Source organism: Apus apus, chromosome 10 (genome assembly GCF_020740795.1).
Source record: "Apus apus isolate bApuApu2 chromosome 10, bApuApu2.pri.cur, whole genome shotgun sequence".
NCBI lineage: Eukaryota > Metazoa > Chordata > Aves > Apodiformes > Apodidae > Apus > Apus apus.
The window spans coordinates 17264221-17282143 of NC_067291.1; positions in this window are offsets into that span (position 1 = coordinate 17264221).

The window sequence follows — 17923 nt, forward strand, 5'->3', positions numbered from 1 at the left end:
CTGGGGGTAGGGTTTGGAGAGCTCTCTTCCAGTGAGGCCCCAGGTCCCATTCCAAGGGAAAAATCAAATCTGGTTTGCTCTAATATAGTTGTATTATGCTGCATTGAATTCTGAGCTTCTCCTGTTTGAATTACCAGGACAACAGAAAGGATAGATAGGGACAAATTAATGAAAAGAAGAAGGTAGGAACATGCCTAAGGTACCAGTCAGTGGAGAAAAGAAGGCCTCTGCCATCAAAACCTCCCCAGTGAAAGGACCCAGCAGGATACAGTGACTAAATGTATTTGCCACAACACTGATAGTTAAAGGAAAGTTACTTTCATTCACCAGAAGTGGAAAATGATATCTGAAAAAGCCCTACTCCTTTTTATTCCCTTAGTTCTTGTCAACAAATGAAGTTCTGAGTGGCAAGGGGGAAAATCATCTCCCTGCATTTCCAGCCAGTGCAGCCTGCCTGCCTGTACATGGTGGGGAAATAATCACTCTCACAAAGAGCTATTACATCCCGGGCAATAAACTGATGACACTGTCAGTGGAAGGCTGTGTTTTGATATCATGTTTCCTCCATTTTATTTCCTGTGTGAGGCCCAAGGAGAATTTTTTTCTTCTTGTGCGTGTGGGGGGTTTAAGGGCTGAAATACTCATCAAGGTGCTTGAGGAAAGTAGGAAAGGAGGGAAGACTCTGCTTCTTTATGCAGAATCCAGGGTGATTTCTGCACGAGAGTCTTGTCCCTTTCCATGACAGACAGTAGGTATCATCCTACTATTCACTAAAATACTGAAGCAGAGGCTTCTAGTGTGCTCCAAATGTTATAAACTCGAGGATCTTTATAGTGTTATAGCTGAATGGTTATTTGGAGTGACGTAGCAAAATGTCTCAAGGAAATAATTGTTCCAGCAGCATCCCATCCACCATACATTGCTAGCCAGCCCCTGTAAATGTTGTTCCAGAGGCTCTCAGACCACAAGCATTTTGAGTCTTAATCCTTGGTCATGCTGAAGTTCTCTATTTCTTGCATTAATATGGAGAATATGGAGTTTTTCATGGGCTAGTGAATTTTGCTGTAATCCCTAGGGTGTTTCACCACTGCCAAAACCCCCAGATTTTTAGGGTGATTTGTGTTTTAAGCACTCTGCTCCCCGAAACATCTCTTTTCGTACGCTTTGCACTGTAATACCACATGTGACGTGCTGCATTGCACTTACCTGTGTCTTGTACTACAGAGTTTCTTCTCATCTTCTTTCATGGATGGGAGCAGAGTGGTTTAAATCAAAGCATTTGACTTTGAACCTCTCTTGAGCGGGCCTTCAGGCAAGTTCTTTCTGATCAAAGACAGAAGCATAACAGGGTCCAGGTATTAAGGCTGAATAATTGGTTCAGACTAAAATAAGAACTGTCCCAAGCCTCTGCAGGAAAAGTTTTTGCGAAGTTTAGAAAAAAAAGTGCAGGTAACTTTTTTGCCTTTGTTACACTGTTTCGTTTTCTGAGAGTTCCACTGCTGAGACTGCTAATGTTGCATATGACTGTGTTCAGGCTAGAAATACCAGTCAATTTTACCAGTCAAAGCTTATCAGGTTACTTGAGAAACAGAATTAAGGGTCCTGAAGCAGAGGGAGTTTTTTTGTATGGCAAAAGGTGGGATACTATCACCATCATATAATAGAATTGAAGTGATTTGGAAGGATCCTGCAGTGCAGGATTCCCCATTTCTCTGAAGAAATGCATATAGGATGTATTCCCACAGCACATACAGCTATGTCTTTTCTGGAGATATCACAGACCCTTCAAACTGGGGGGGGAGAAAAACAAACCAGCAACCAGGCAATCACAGACAATTTACCAGATGGACCAGGATGCCTGTAGCATCCCAAGCAGCCTGTGCCTGTCTGCCTCTGTTTAGGATAAATACTGAAACTGCACCTCAGCGAACTCTTCTGCCTTTGCCCATCAGTAATGGGTATATAAAAAGTCTGTGCCTGGGGATCAGCTAACAGGATTATTCACAGACACAAAATGAAGCTGGCCTGATCCTGACATCCTTTGCAACCATCCCTGCAGACAGTTGAGGGGCAAAAGCAGGGTGGGGCTTCAAGTCCTCATAATCTTGACAGCGTATGAGGAAGGTGGAGGGAAATCTGGAAGGGGGCTAGCGTTGGAAATAGGCTCACAGTTTTGTTGTTGTCTTTCATTTTTAATAGAACAACTTTCAGTCCTAAAGGAAACCCTAGTGAAGTGGTGAGGCTTTTGTCTCTTGCTATAATGCCACTGGGCTTTGGATTGACCTGTGTGATACAGTGACACTGTGTGGTTTGAATTTTTACATACAGCTGCATAAAGCAATTCTCATGTAAATTTTGGAGGTAAATAAGCCTGCTGTTGGTCTGCTGCATGGACACATATGCTCAAACCATTAGGCTTGAAAGGAGATTAGAATTAACCCACCCGTCTCTCACTAGCTCACTCTTTCCCTCCACACCACGTAGCTCTTACAGGGGACTAAACCACCTTACTATTTCAACGGATGGCAGCAGAGCTCAGACTGACAGAAAAAAATTGTTGTATCCCTTCCCTCCCCCCCCTTTCCACACCCACAGAGCCTCTGCTCAAAGCTGTGTAGATTTAGACAAGGCCACAAGCTGATTGCCATGGCATAGGTGGGCAGGTTGGAGTTGATGCACTTCCCTCACTCCCTCAACCTTTAAATTGCACAGGACTGAGTGGAACCCCATCGGTTCCCTCTGTGTCAGCAGGAAGGTTCAGAGCCTGCCCTACCAGGCCTTGTGTGTGTTTTCTTTCACTCTGGATAGCTCCATTACTTCCTGCTGGGTGGAGAGAGCTTTCAGAGCCAAAGAAGCTGAAAAGTCCTTTCCAGGCACCTGATACTGGGACATACCCAGGCCCTTCTGCAGGGCTTGAATGGGCAGGGTCTTGCCTAGCAGCAGGCATTGGCCGCTGCCTACTGTCGTATGTGGACTTGACATCTAAGTGGTTTTGCTTTCCGACTGAGAAGGTTTTTATCACATGCTCTTTAAAGGCGAGAGAGGGAGACAAAGCATGTGGGCACAAACACATGTGCAAAAATGCAGAGGGGGTGAGTGGGCTAAGGGGAACCTGGCCTGGGGTTGTTTGTTTATGCGAACTTTAAATAATTCATTTTTGTCCCTATTGAGCTCATCACAGCGTGACAAAAATAAACGTGTCTTCTTGGCCTATTGTTTGGAGCTGAGGATTGTCAAGCGAGAGGAAAATATTACAGTGACTGAGGGAGATACACGCAAGAGTGTGACCTTTAACTGCAGTACCTATAACCAGTCTCATCAAATTAAAGCACTGTATATTTTCCTTAATAATCTCTGATTAGGCTCGGGGTATGAGCGGACACGATCGCCCGCCATTGCTATGCAGCGGGAGGCCTGCTAAGCACCAGCCGAGCGCTTGGGAATAAGTGAGCAAAATGCTTTAATTTGATAGGGTTAGAATCCTGCAGGCTCCGGGGTGAGAAGTCACCAACAGCTCCGCTCGCACTGAATATGCAGAAATAAAAAAGTAAATTGCTTACATCTGCTGCAGGCAGGAGGGAAAATGATCTGATTGGACAGGCCGAGGGCTCTCCATCTCTTTTGGGTTAGGAAGAGGGGTTTGAAGCATCAAAAGCTCGTAATTGGAGTAATTCTGAATTAATGGACATATACACGCACACACAGGCGCTCACACCATTTTGAAGCAGCTGGTCACAGGATGCACATGCTCAGGAATGTTTGGGGATTGCAAAAACACCGTTAGAAATGTTGTCCCTTATTCCTAATATTATTCACGTTTGGATTTCATGACCTGTAAGAAGTGCACGAAGTACAAAAGGCCCTGCCCATCTGCCAGATAAGATTGCCTGCCTCAGCCTACATCTGTTTATTCACAATACAATTACTCTATCTCTCTGTCTATCTCTCTTGTATATCTCTTCTTTCATGTCTGAGGGTCTTTGCTGTATGCAGAATCTCAGGCTTCAGCCTTGCCATCTGATACTGTATTTAATCTATGTATTTGATCAATAAGAATCAAAGGCAAGGCTCAAGGTCTTTTTGGCACAAGGCATTCAGCTTTGTGTCGAGTGTCAGAGGTTGTCTATGGTGTCACCTTGATGGTGTCACACTAATTTGTAACCTACTTTGCTTGCCTCTGTGATCACGGTCTGCACTGTTTTTTTTCTATCTGTCTCTCTTTTTTTTTTAATGGTTGTTTTTATTAGTTTGGGAGGAAAGACGTGGGGGACCTTAGAGGTGGGAGTCTGAAGACATTAGCTTAGAGATTTAAAAAACACCCTTCCTGACCCTCCTCCCCCACCTCTCTGTCTTTGCTCTGTGAGTCGCTTTCACCATAGGATAAGGGTGTTGCCTCTACCTGACAGGCACCGTATCCCAAGGGGGAAGACATTACTAAATCCAAAATGACCAAGGGAAGAAATCCTGCAAGGCAAACTTTCAAGAGTGATTTCTCACCTTGCTGCTGACAGGGAAAGGCAGGCACACCAAACTCAGGACTGAAAGGGCAGAGCCCAGTTTTCAGTCCACTTCTGGGTAAATCCACAGAGTAGGTACATCCCTACATTTTAGTGCTATTTTTCTTGGAGCCAGGGTTCTTTGGATCTTGCACTGATGCACAGACTTGAACAATTTGTTCTTTTATGGCTGCCTAAGGCTGTACTGCATCATTTCAATGGCCTTTTGTCTTGTGACAAGTATTGCAATGCCTATAATGTACTAAACATTCTAAAAATCCATGTAATTAATTCCCCAACATATCTAATATAGAACTGTTATCTTGAGGACAGATAAATGCAGTTTATTATCTTTTTTTCCTTTCCAAACACCTCTTCGTTTTCTTTTCTGTGCTGTTATTTAACACAGCAAATAATAGCACAGTGAATGTATTATTTAACTCTCATTTAAAATCGTGTGTGAAGGCACTGCACAAAATGAGGTTGTGTTTAGACCCAGATCCTTAGATGTAAACTGCAGGCTCCACCACACATTTCTTGAGGTGCCTTGGAAGGTCAGTGAGAAATTTCATGAATAAGTGATGGACAGTGAGCATCCATTTTTGAACCTTGTGTTCAGAGGCACCAACCACCCACAATGGCTGCAAGAATCAAGGGAAACATGCGCCTCCAGCCGGTGCACTCGATTTTTCTGCTTGTAAAAATTCATGTTATGATATTATTTAATGAATTGGTGGAAATACTAGGACTTAAGAAGGTCCACCCTGCCTAGGATCCTGTCCCTAATAACAGCTGGGATGGGTGCTTAAGGACAAGCAAACAGTAACAGGAAAAAGATCCAGTCATATTTTGAAAAGCCACAGGCCTTCAAAAGGTATGGGGGATGACTGAAGTGCACAGGTTTACTCTTACAGTTATGCTGTATATTATAATTAAGATGTATTTTAAAGTTGCCTAGAAGAAGTGATACTCTGAATGGGTCCCGCAGTCTCTTGGTTTTTTGTCAGAGCTGGCTGTCAGCTGCTGGAGGTAGAAAACAGGGCTGATTTTGCAGGTTTTACTCTAGAAGCTTCTTTGGGGAATTCAGCTATTTCCTGGTTAAGGTGCCGAGTCTCTTGAATTGCTGCGCTTCGGTCTCTGTTGTAGGGGAGCCTCTTTTGTCTGCTTGGCCATGCCTGCCACAGTCTATTGGAAGGTATTTGTCAACAATTACATGTCTATTAAGGACAAGTCAATCAGGCCGTGTGCAAATAGGCAGACCTCCAGGGTCTGCCTATTGATAGGGACCTGTCAATAGCCAATCCAGTCTTTTTTCAACCAAACAAGAAATTAAGCACTCACTGAAATCATTGCTAGTCTTAAGTCTCTGCTGCCCATTTCTATTCTCAGAGTATTGGTCTCTCCCTTTTTTTTTTATCCTCTGGACTAATATTTATTTTGAATAAACAAAAGAGACTAGAAGGTGCTCGATAAAGCTCTGTTTTAACAGTAAGAAGAATGTCTCCTTACGGTAATTAAGAATATTACCAAATGGTTGTGCTTGTAGGTGGCTGCAGTTAATCCTGATGCCAGTGAAGCTATAAAGGAATTAATAACAAAAACTTTAAATCAGCCCAACTGTAATTAATATCTACAGTATATAAATATCTGCACTTCACCAGTACAAGTTTCAGACATATTTTCCTATATCAGACTGAGAAAGGTAGTAATATCATGCAGTATTTTCATGCATATTAATTTTTAAACTCAACAGTTGATTTTGCAATTTATATTGCAAATTAGTTTGCTATTTCACACACATGAGCAGGAGAGAGAGTGGGAGAGACAAGACACTGTGCTGGAAGCATGCTTGAAACAAAAGCCTCTAGCAAAAGGCATGACATGAAAAAGATGCTCCATAGGGCTGTCTCCTTTGAACTGGGAAAACTCCAGCATCACAGGATACACTGGTGTTACACAACAAACGGCAGCATTAAATAACTTTGCACAGAGACCTGAAATGACCACAAATATTGAAAGCAGATGTAGTATTTAAAGCAGAAATGATACCTAATCTGTCACAGCTGGCTTTGTTAGTAATGACTGAAACAAACATTCTGTCCATCAGGGTTTTGTTTCTCTACATTTCAACCATTTGATCAGAACAAATACTGAGTGCCACACTTTTCCCTAATATTCAAGCACCAAATTAATAACCAGTAAACTGATTAATATTAAAATTCAGCGTTTACCCATTTCTGCCCTGAAAAAAATAAGTAGAATGCAAAGACCTGTTCTTTGCAGAATACTCCACGACCACTGGAGGATAGCTTAGTATGGCAGTAGTTTTAATTTGGTTACAAACTTTTTTCTATTTCAAATTAAGCCTCAACAAAGGGAGAGCTTTTAACTTGATTTTTATTGTTGGGTTTTACCTTTGTCTTAGTTACTACTTTCATGAAAAAAAATGGGAATTTTTCAGTTTCCCATTTTATAATCACAAAATACTTTTTTTAAAAGTCTTCCTGATTACAATTCCGTTTTTAATTCCCCACCCCCCCGGACATGGACCCTTTAGAAAACAGCTTTAGTTGTTCTTTAATCTGATTTTAGCAGGTGCAGCATGTGGACGAAAGCTTTTCAGCAGATGCTTTGAGAAAATGACCGTTAAAGGCAGGTGATTTATTTCACTGTAAATATGAGCTATTTTTGCTAAGGAACCCTAAAAAGCCCTCAAACATGTCAGTACACAGGTTTAGCATGCATGCTTCCAGCTTGTGTGAGCATATTGCACTGTGTCAGTTTTCACATGTAAAATCAGCTCTCCAGAGATTATTTATGTAATAATCTAACTTCACAGGAGATAAATCTGTAACATTAAAAGGCCCTATTTAAAATGATCTTTCTTATATAGGCACAGAAGAACTACACCTCTCATATATTTACCAAATAAAAGGTATTTTTCTAGAAGCTTTTAATGTGACTTCGTTTTACCTCCCTGAACTCAAAGGGACAATGACTTCATAGATAAATGAAGCAGTTCCTAAATTTGTAAATTTTTAAACTACAATAGACCACGTGATCTGACAGCCTACCTAACAGAGACCGAAAATCCTACCACCCGTTCTGCCCAGCTCCTGCTGAAATAAAAACATACATGTTTAGAAATTATATTTTAAAAAAACAAACAACAAAACAACCAACCTGTCCATTCCTTAAGCGTTGTTGTTTATCTGGTTGATGAACTTATTTCAAACAGTCAGGGAAGGTTTGGGGGGCTTTTCCTTTTCAGTTTTTATTCAAGAGAGAAAGGGCAAATTTTATATTCAAAGGGCTTAAAATGCTTCTAAAGGTCTGTCTTTAAATTCCCTGAAGTTTAAGGAATTTAGCAAGGAGGTTGGCTCTTCTCTTCTGCATTCATATTTACACAGTCAAACAGCCTGCAAAGAGCATGACTCTCTAAACAGTGTGAAATGGGCTGTAATACCTCACTGTACAGGGGTGAGCTAAGGACAGAATATTTGCCTTTGAATTTCAGGGGTTCTGTTTTTTTGATCCAGGTTCGTCATCTTTAGCTGAGTTACTTGCCATGAGCTCTCTTTTCCAGTGTATCTTCTAAAACCACTGCAGTTTTGCCCCTCTTTCTCCCCCCTTCCTTAACAAGTTATTTTCTTAATATTTTTAAAGAAAACGTAATGCAAGAGAAAGCTCTGTAACTTGGTAGGTTAGGACCAAATTCAGGACTGCACTGGGGGAGCTCATTACTTGACCCATGGGTAGGACTGACTCGTCTGTCCCTGTGCTGCTCTGATACAGCTGAACACTTGGAAAATTCAACATGACCTGAGGAAAGAGTTTAAACGTTTGATGAGGAATAGCATGTAATAACAAAGACTCAAGCACTATACTTATATTTTCTATCTCTTTTACATGAAAAATAATGTAATTTTTATAGGCAGGAAGAGGTTATTTGGGGATGATTTTGTAAAAGGAAATGGCATAGGAAAATAAATTGTGTTGTAGGCAAAATACACATAATATAAACACTCCAGATTTTGTGTTTGATAGTTCAACAGTGGTTTTTTTGTGAGGCTGATATTTGTATTAGGTGATTTCTATTTGAAATACCTGCTGAAAACAGAACAGGGGACAAATCAACAAACAAAGAGCAACCCAGCTGTATAACACAGAATTCCATCCCCTCCTGAGGGTTGGCGAGGCAGTTGAAAGGGAAGGGGCTGTGCATGTAGCTCAAGCGATTCCCTCTTCACCAAATGGAGACAGACTCTGTCCAGAGAGATGGCAAAGGGGTAACAAGTTCTTGCCGTGATTTTAAACTCTGCACAGGCAGCGTCTGTCTCTCTTCTGATGAGTTAGAGAGATTCTTCTTCGTGAGAAGAACTGCTCCCCTCTGCCCTGCAGTTGCAGTGTGCTTGGTTCCGTGTCTCGCTCTCTGCTCAGCCAGGACACAGACTGCGTAGGTGACCAGGCAGGAAGTTTTCTCCTGCTCTAAAACCTGGTTCAGTCAACACAGATGTAAAATCTTAATGTGTGTAAAATCTTAAAGTGGACAAAAAGTCACCATAAAAAAAAATATAAAAAAAAAGCAACCCCAGCATTTTGCACCAGATGATACTCTCTTACCATATTCCAAGCTTTCTGTATGAGAAGGGGATGATGCTTTCCTGTGCCCTTACTGAAGAGCTTGTACAGACAAAAATAGAGAATGCAACATATCTGCCAGTGCACAGAGACACAGCTCGTCTGCTGGAATACAGCTTGGAGACCGCAAAGGATTTTTTCTCATTTTAGAAATTGTTGGGGCTCAGGGGTTTACTAAAAATACTCTTTTGAAGCTGCTCTAGTCCTTCCTGAGTGCTCCGGTTTATTCTCCTTTCAATGGTGTGGAATGGGGTTTCGTTAGGGCTGGGTACACCATCTCTTCTGCCCAGTGCTCCAAGGCGGAAGGGAGAAGCCTCTGATGCGGATACACACGGAAGAAAGATGTGGCTTCTGATCCGGTTATTTTGTGACCAGAATTCCTTGAGATGAACTCTGATCCATTTGGTATTCTGAAGAAACACAACTGTCAAATAAACACTAGAAAAAGATGCTTCAAGATTTTATTCCCTCCTCGGTTTCCTTAGGTGTCATGTCATCAGTTGTGGCTTGAAAACAGAAGGAACTTCCCGGACTTCTGGCCAGGCCCCCTCCCTTGTACCTTGTTAGCAGGAGAGACTGACTTCTTATATCTGTGGCTTGTACAGCAGAGAGCACCTGGTGCTTATTAAGTGATAAGTAATAATAATAACTGTCCACTAAACACATAAATGTTTTAAGTATCTCACATAAGTGGATAACTTGATTTGTAAATAAACTACATTTCAGGGATAGTTCATAAACATCCTGTGCTGAGTTGGTGCCTGGGGTAATATAGATTTTCATCCATATTCATCTCTGTGCAGGAATTCCCCGGAGTTGCTGGGGGTTTGCAGCAAGCTGATTCTTTCATCTTAATATTTTATTAATTTTTTTTTTAATGACAAACCTCGTAAGGGGGGGGGGGGGGGGGGGGGGGGGGAAGAAACCCGCGATAATTGCATCAGTCATCAAGAAAGTGGCCGCTTTTCGCTGCCGGGAGTGAAAATCCCGCTCCGCCGCTGCTGCCGCCGGGTCGGGCGCCGAGCGGCCCCTCCGCGGCGGGAGCGCGCTGCGCGCCCGGCCCCGCCTGCGCGGTGCGGCAGCGCCATCTACCGGGCGCGGCGCTGCGTGGCGCCGCCGCCGAGCACAAAGCGGGGCCGGGGGCCGCTCGCCCCGCCGCTGCTTGCGTGGCCCCGGGCTGCCCCGCCAGCCCTCTCCGCGGGGTGCTGCGCTCGGGGGCGGCCCGGGGAGCGCTCCCAGCGTCTCCAGCTGCTAACAGGGTCCAGGTGCGGGGCCCCGTGGCGGCCCGGAGCGCAGGCTCGGCGCCCAGGGAGCTCACACCTCGTGTAGGGGTCTGGGGATGTCGCGTGGTGCGACGCGTTTGTTTTCTCACTGAAGGAGCGTGCTTTGTCAGTGCCTGGTTCCTTGTCGTTTATTTATAGACCTGATCTCAATCTCTTGACTCAAGGATCAAATGGTTTAAAAACGTCGGTTTGTTTATGCTACAAAGCATGAGAATCAGGCTCAGGAGAGGAGAGGAGAGGATCTGTAATCCTGCAGTGTGGATGCTGCAGGGGCGCTGCCTGAGGAAACCAGACCTGCCGTGAGGAGGGAAAACCTGGGTGCCCACGGACAGTCAGTTGGCTTCCCTGTGTGAGATGAAATGTAGATCTGAACTAGGGGGTTTGTACTAATTTTATAGTGATGGTGACAAGGAAGCATTTTTTACTTCAGCTAATTTGCTGCTGGACTAATCCATCAGTGTAACTGGTTTGGTTTCAGCTCTTTGGTGGACTGGGGCGGTGGAGCCATTGCAGATGTAAGCCATTCTACTTTTTTTTTTTTTTCGTTTTGGCTAGCAATGCATTGGATCTTGGGTTTATTTTAGAGCATCCGGTTGCCCAGGGTCATGAGTTTGGCAGTCAGCAATCACTGTGTCGTGATGTTATGCTGAGCAGGTGTCCTCTTGTCCCTAAAAGTGCAGTCTGGCAACAGCTGGAAATCCCCATGCAGTCCCTCAAACATGGAGGGGTCCTCAAATCAATTCATTGCAGAGCAGCATCACCAAAATGGCTGAGACACCAGCCCCAGTCCCAGTGAGCACATACCGCTTGGCTTGCTCCCTTTTCACTCTTACTTCTTAGTTGCAATATCTGAAGTATCTCTGTCAGGAAACTAGTGGCTAAAGCAGATATCAAGGGCCTTACTTCTGATTTCATGTGTCACCAAGGCTGGGAAACAATATTATTTCCAGTGTTTTCCTGCAGCAGCGAAACCACGATCAGCTGTGATTGGTATTTAAAGTAGCACTGCTGAAAGTGTGGTAGGTCTTACTCAAAGCTGTAGTCTCACAGGGAATGACGTTAAGGTATTTTCTCGAGTATAATTGATCTGTATCTTTGTTTCCAGATTTAACAACTGTACTGAGTTGCTGGAGCTTTGAATGATGTGATTGTGGCTTCAGGAGTTCACATTGGTGTGAAAATGTTGCAGCTATTTAGTTATCAGTTGTCCTGCCTTCTTGTACTTTTACACTTCTTTCTGTATAGATTTTTTCCTGTGATTCTGCTGTCTATCCTTAATATGTAGAAAGCTATTTAAAACATTCTAAGTTTTTAAAGAGAATGTTTGGATTAAGTGTTTGTAACATAAGAACGACACATCTTCTGGGAATAGAAAATATGATCCAGTGGATGCATTTTGCTTTTTTAGCAGACAAGTACTTTTTAATATATTCATTACACTTTGGAATGGGTAGAACAACGGCTTGGGCCTTTTTGGTGAAAGAAATGCAGTCTTTGGGCTATTAAAATGAAGGGGTGAAGAATGGGGGCTTGCAGATTTCCAAGCTGTGCCGTTGTGGGGCTGGCAGTCCAGCAGCCTGTAGGTGTGTTTGAGACTGGCACGGAATGCTGGGAAGAAAATGCAGTACTGTATAGGCTTGCTGGTGTTCCTCACACTGAGACCTGCAGACCTTGGGCTGTGGCTGCCTCTTCCTCTGGGAGCAGGAATCATCTGGTATCATTCCTGCTGGAGTAACTTGAGCTGATCAGAGGTTAGGCTTTCTTAAGCCCCAGAGTTTCTCTAGAGATAAGATAAAAAGTCGTGCATTGCTTGAAAGTGGCTGGTGACTCTCAGAAGGCTTTGGCTGGACTTCACGTCTGCCTGGCTGTAAGCCTGCCTCACCTCACAGGTTAATTTTTTTTTTTATTAACAGTTTGGTTTTGTTTTTCTCCTAAAGGCAGATAAATGTAAGACCTCCTTTTGTAGTGACCTTTCAGTCTTGGCTGAAATTGTGCCCACAGCTCTGCACTATTCAGGCCTTAGGTGAGATGCACAAAGCCCTTCTGAATTGAGTTTGCAAGAGAAAGCAGAAAGCTGAAGGAAGATTTGAGTCCTTCTAGTTCCATCAGAGTTTTGTCTGGTTAGGGATGTAAGCATTTCACTACAAATGAATTCAGTTTAGTTTTCACCCTGAGAAAGCTGCAAACTCCCCAGAAAGATGGATTTATTTCTTTTTCCTCACTAGCACAATCACAAAATAATACAAACTTCTCCCCACAAAGTGTTGATTGTTCTGTAATGAAATTGTAAGTAATTTTGTAGTCGCTTTGGGGAAAAAGCAAAAACTGTTCCTAGCACCTGCTATATGATATCACAAAGCTACTGCTCATAATGATTCTAATATGGGAAGGCAGTTGCATAATACCATCATATTACAGTTTGTATAAGAAAAAAAATCATGGACAAGAGATTGTCAGTAGAAACTCTTCACAAATGCTATTTTTTTCTCATTGCTGTTCGTCTGTCTCAAAATATCTTTGCTTTTTCCTTGTCAGAGTCTGTAGGTTTCATTGGTGGAAATAACAGCCAGCAAATAATGAAGAGGGAAGGGGAAAAAAAAACACCATGTTTAAAAAAAAATTGCATTTTTCTATAGAAGCTAATGTTCTATAAAGAGATGCAAAAGGAAGAGAAAAATATACTAGATAGCACAGCTGCATTGAATTGCAAGACAGCTGGAATTTTTCAATGTAACCAGATTTTAGATGAGTTTTCTTTTCATTTCTCTATAATAAGATCTTTGTAAACCACAGTCCTAAACAAAATCTTCTTGGTGATGATGAAAATAGGGAAGAGCAGTGCTGCTTGTTCTATGTGTGTGTGTGACGGTCTGATATGCGGCCAGATCCTTAGCAGCTCTAAACCTGTGTCAGCGGAGCTGTGCCATTTCCATGGGCTGCAAAGCTGCCTCGCTGCGGGCTCTGGGGTATAAGGATTGTGGCATATGAAGGGATATTGTGTAGTGGTCAGGATGCCCTGAATGCCCTCATTTGAATGGATAAGAATGGAAAAAATTTCAGGCAGAGCCTCTAAATAAGACTTACAGCTGAATCAGAATTTGCCCTGGAAAATTCTGGGCAGCACATACCACTGCAACTACTCTAGCCTTGGAAGAAATCCAAGATGCCTCTGCCTCACGTCCAGACTCTCAGTCTGACCTCTCAGAGTGATAAATCGTGAGTTCACATTTGACCCTGATCCTTCCTGAACTTGCCCTCTTGTAGAGGGCTTGACGTAGGAGGGGTCAGGGCCCTCGTGGGCATGCAAAGGTGTGATAAAAGGAGGAAAGTTCTTGTGCACTCTCTCCCTCGCTCCCTTCCTCATTACATTCACACGGGTCAGCCCAGTCTGACTCTTCAGCAGACAGAAGAGCAAGAGGCATTTCCAAGCTATAGTTCCTGTCCTGCCACCTGCCTGCCATGCCTTCTTTAGCAGGTTACCTCATTTCTCTGTCACTTTACTGATCTATAAAATATAAAGTATAAATGTAACCTTGCAGAAGAAAAGTACAAATCTTTCTGTGAAATACTTTGTTGAGAAGTTAGTGTGTTCAGATATTTTGGATACCTCAATATGCAAAACTTGCCAAAAAAACCTATGGATAACCATTTGAGGAAGCTTTTTAATCCACCTTAGTGGGTTAGGAAGCACCACTGACTGCAAGTGGAAAAGTAGTCTCTTGACATTTTGTGCTGTATCCTATCAACATCTTCCTCTGAGCTAGAAATCAGTGCTGTATTCATTTTTCTGATGTCGTTACTTTAAGTTCTTCAACCAGATCAGAACCAGTGCTTTTTCTTGAGGTAGCAGGGGGATGATTTAGTTAATGCTGGGATCAGCTGCCAAATCATGAGTTCCAACTTACTCCTATCAGTGGTCATCCATCACCAAACTTGGGGGAGTAAGGCAGAAATATAAGCACACTGACAATTTGCCAGAATGATTTAAGACCTGGCATTTAGGAGTTCCTGTTGTAGTTGTTCTTTTGACATGTCACCTAATTTGCTCCCATCTTGAAGACACTCACTACTTTTAAAACTTAAACAATCTTCATCTGGGAATGGCCCTTGTAAGCTGGAACAGGGGGGCCTTATTTGAGGGTAAGGTTGCACAAGGGCAGTCAAGCCTACTTACTTTTGGGTCATCAGCAAACATAAATGTGCCTGTGGTAATGCTGCCTACGCTGCTCGATTGGCTTTGCCTCTCACATGGGAAGAGAAGCCAAAAAGCAATATGCATTATTGATCAGAATGTGCAGGTGAATGAAGATCGACAAGGGTAGGTCACAACTTTATTAACTCCATGTAGTCAGCCCTTACACAGATACAGGGCTGAGCTATCATGTCTGGATACCCTGGATCACAAAGAACAGTGATCCACAGGTCTAGCCATTCCTCCAAATCCTTTGCCAAGGGTTGTGGACATGGTCCCAGAAAGAGACTATGCATGCAGAGACACCAAGGCTTCCTTGCCTGTCATAGACAGATGCCAGCAGCAGTATCCAAGGCTGCCTGTGTTGTGGGAGCCAGTCTCTCCTTTACCAGCCATAAAACAAGAGCCATGACTGAGCTGTACTGGGACAAAAATGGACAGTAGTGTCTCATGAACACAGGGATAGATAAGCTGCCAGCTCTTGCTTACTCTTGCACACACACAGTAAAGCAGAAGAACCTGCTGGTAACTCACACTGTCCCATTACCATTTTTGGCTGCCGTCTCTACTCATGTCCTAAACATCCTTTCTGTACACTCCTGTGACAATCATTCACCATAGTAACAAGAAAGTCAAGAAACGCAAAAGCTGCAGAAAAAGCTGAACACAACCAAGATGGAGCAAGTGGTATTTAAGCAGAGTGCAGTGTGCTACAGTGAAGTCACGTATCTTCTCTCAACACAGTGCTAGATGGACTGAATAACCGAGTCCGTGAAGCCTCTCACTGTTATTTAATTGCCTCTGAATAGATTGCAGCTTTCTGAGATTAATTTGCTTTCCACAGTGAATCACTGAAATATTTTCATGGTCACAAACGTTCACAGCAAAACTGGTCAAAGACGTATCTGATAGTCAGAAATCCAAGCAGTATTATTATTTTTTTTCATTCTAACTAGATCCACTGATCACGTTATAAAAGCCTTTCTCTTCTGTTGTAAGGTATTTCCCTCTCTTACCATAGTAATTATGTCAGTCTGTGTTGTTCTTAAGGGTTTTATATTAAGACTGGTAAAATTAACAACATACTTGAAGACTTGCAAAGAAAACAAAACATCTGTGTGCATGTTTTCGAGGGTTATTCTCTCTTTTTCCCTCTATATTTTTTTCTTTCACAATTGGGTGAACAAGACAATGGGACTCAAGTTTTTGAGTGAGAATACATATAAGATGGCAGTTGCTTTGCAGTGGATTTGGTGAACTCCTGTATTTGCTCAGAATTGTTTTTTCAAGTATTCTCACTGTTAACTATGTGCAATAGAGTAGATACAGAAAGCAAATTAAAAAGGAATGGGAATGCTTTTTAGGAAACTCTTATGCTATATCTGCTCAGCTCTTCTCAGCATTGAGGATTTGAGAATTCCTGCTAAATTTTGGGTAAGATTTGACACAGCATCATTGCTGCCAAATAAACTTGGAACAGGACATCCCATCCTGCAGATACCAACTGAAGTACTAGGTTGAGAACATACAGTATCCAAATAACAATATTTACACTATCTAGAAAAAATGTACTGTCTGTTTGGCTGTAAGGTAAAGGGGACCATACAGAGAAAGAGAACATAATGAGGTCCAGTACCCTGCCTCTAAACAATGTCAATAGTCACTCAGTAAAAAATAGTGGCCTGTGCATTAGTGAAACATTTTCTTGCTGAGCCAGCCAGCAGTAACCTTGTTCTAGAAAATGTGAGGATGTGCTGCTTTTGTAAAGATCCACTCTACCTTTTTGATGCATTTTTCAGTGAGAGAAGTGCTACCCAAATGCCCTTGAAAATCTTCAAGAACCACTGTTTGAACATTGTCTTTCTTGGGTTTGATTTTTCTTTAATTCATTCTTTTCTTCATTCGGTATCTATCCACAGAATTCTGTCTGTTGGTCCAGAAGGCTCAACAGGACAAAAACAACAGACCAAGTTTCTTTCAAAATTTATTTATCTTTTAATTTAAGCCATTTGTTCCTAGGGAAGTATCACAAACAAGAACACTATAATCCAAGCTCATTTGAAATGGTAATAAAACTAATAGGGAATTTGTATTTATTTTTAAAGCAACCCCCTGAGTATCACATTTTGTCAAAGCTAAGTGAAACACTGCAGGTGTCAAGTTTATATCTGTGCTCAGTCATGATGTCTGAGCAGGCTTCAAGGTCTCAGTCTGCCAAAGACAGACACATACACTTAACTTGATGCACTCAGGTATTTCCCTGAGTGAAATGCAGACACCTTTGTGGGATTGAGGCCGGTGTTCGTGCTGATACATTACCTGTTGCTTCTGCATCTCTTAGTGCAGCCAGTTCTGCTTCTTTTGTGATTTTTTTCTTAATTGGCTGCTAGGGAAGTAGAGGAAGACTCTGTTCCTAAAGAATATTGTATAAAGTGGGAGAAGGAGGTGAGGGAAGAGAAAAATAAGAGAAAAGACACATTTAATCTTGAGTTGGAGCCTGAATCCATTTGCCTTAAAGTCAGTGACAGGACAGTTCCACAAATGCTGCCTTCTCTGGACAAAGTTGACTTGCTTTTGACCGTATGCCAACAGATTCATAGTAAACATCACTTTTTTTTTTCTTTTACCCATCCCCTGCCTTCTGATAGTCACGTTATTTCCCCTAAAATACACATAAACAACAACAACAAAAAAAACCAAATCCAAACGCAAAAGCTATTTCCATGCAATAGATTTATCCCAGGATGTTTCAGTGACAGCTCCAGAGTAGAAGTTTACAGCCAGTTTGAGGTGCTATCAGCATGCCAGGACTAAAAAGGGACCAAATGAGCCCTGGTGCGAGGGAGAAGATGTCAGCCCAGACACAGCACACAAAATGACTGGGATAAAGAAACAATGCAGAAACCAGCAGTGGCTAACAGATGAGGTATTAGGCCTAGTGGGAAGAAGACAAGGGCTTAAATCAAAAAGACATCCTGATGAGACTGGATGTAAGCTGAGCACACAAGCCTCTGACGAGGGATATGAGAGGTGGTTAGATGAAAGACTGCAGGAATTCATCCATAGTGAGCAGTGCAGGAGCTGGAGCAACAGGACGGGAGAGGTGGATGCAAAGGGATTTTTCAGCACTGTCAAGGAAATTGGCCAAACACTCCCTCCCGGAGGCAGTGTCATCAGGGCAGCATATGGCAAAAGTAAAAAAAAAAAAAAGGAAGGAAACTGATGGAATGAAGACAAGTGTATTTTAAGAATCTAGAATATAGTCCCAGAGCAAGGCAATCATAACGCACACATACTGAAAAATACCTAGG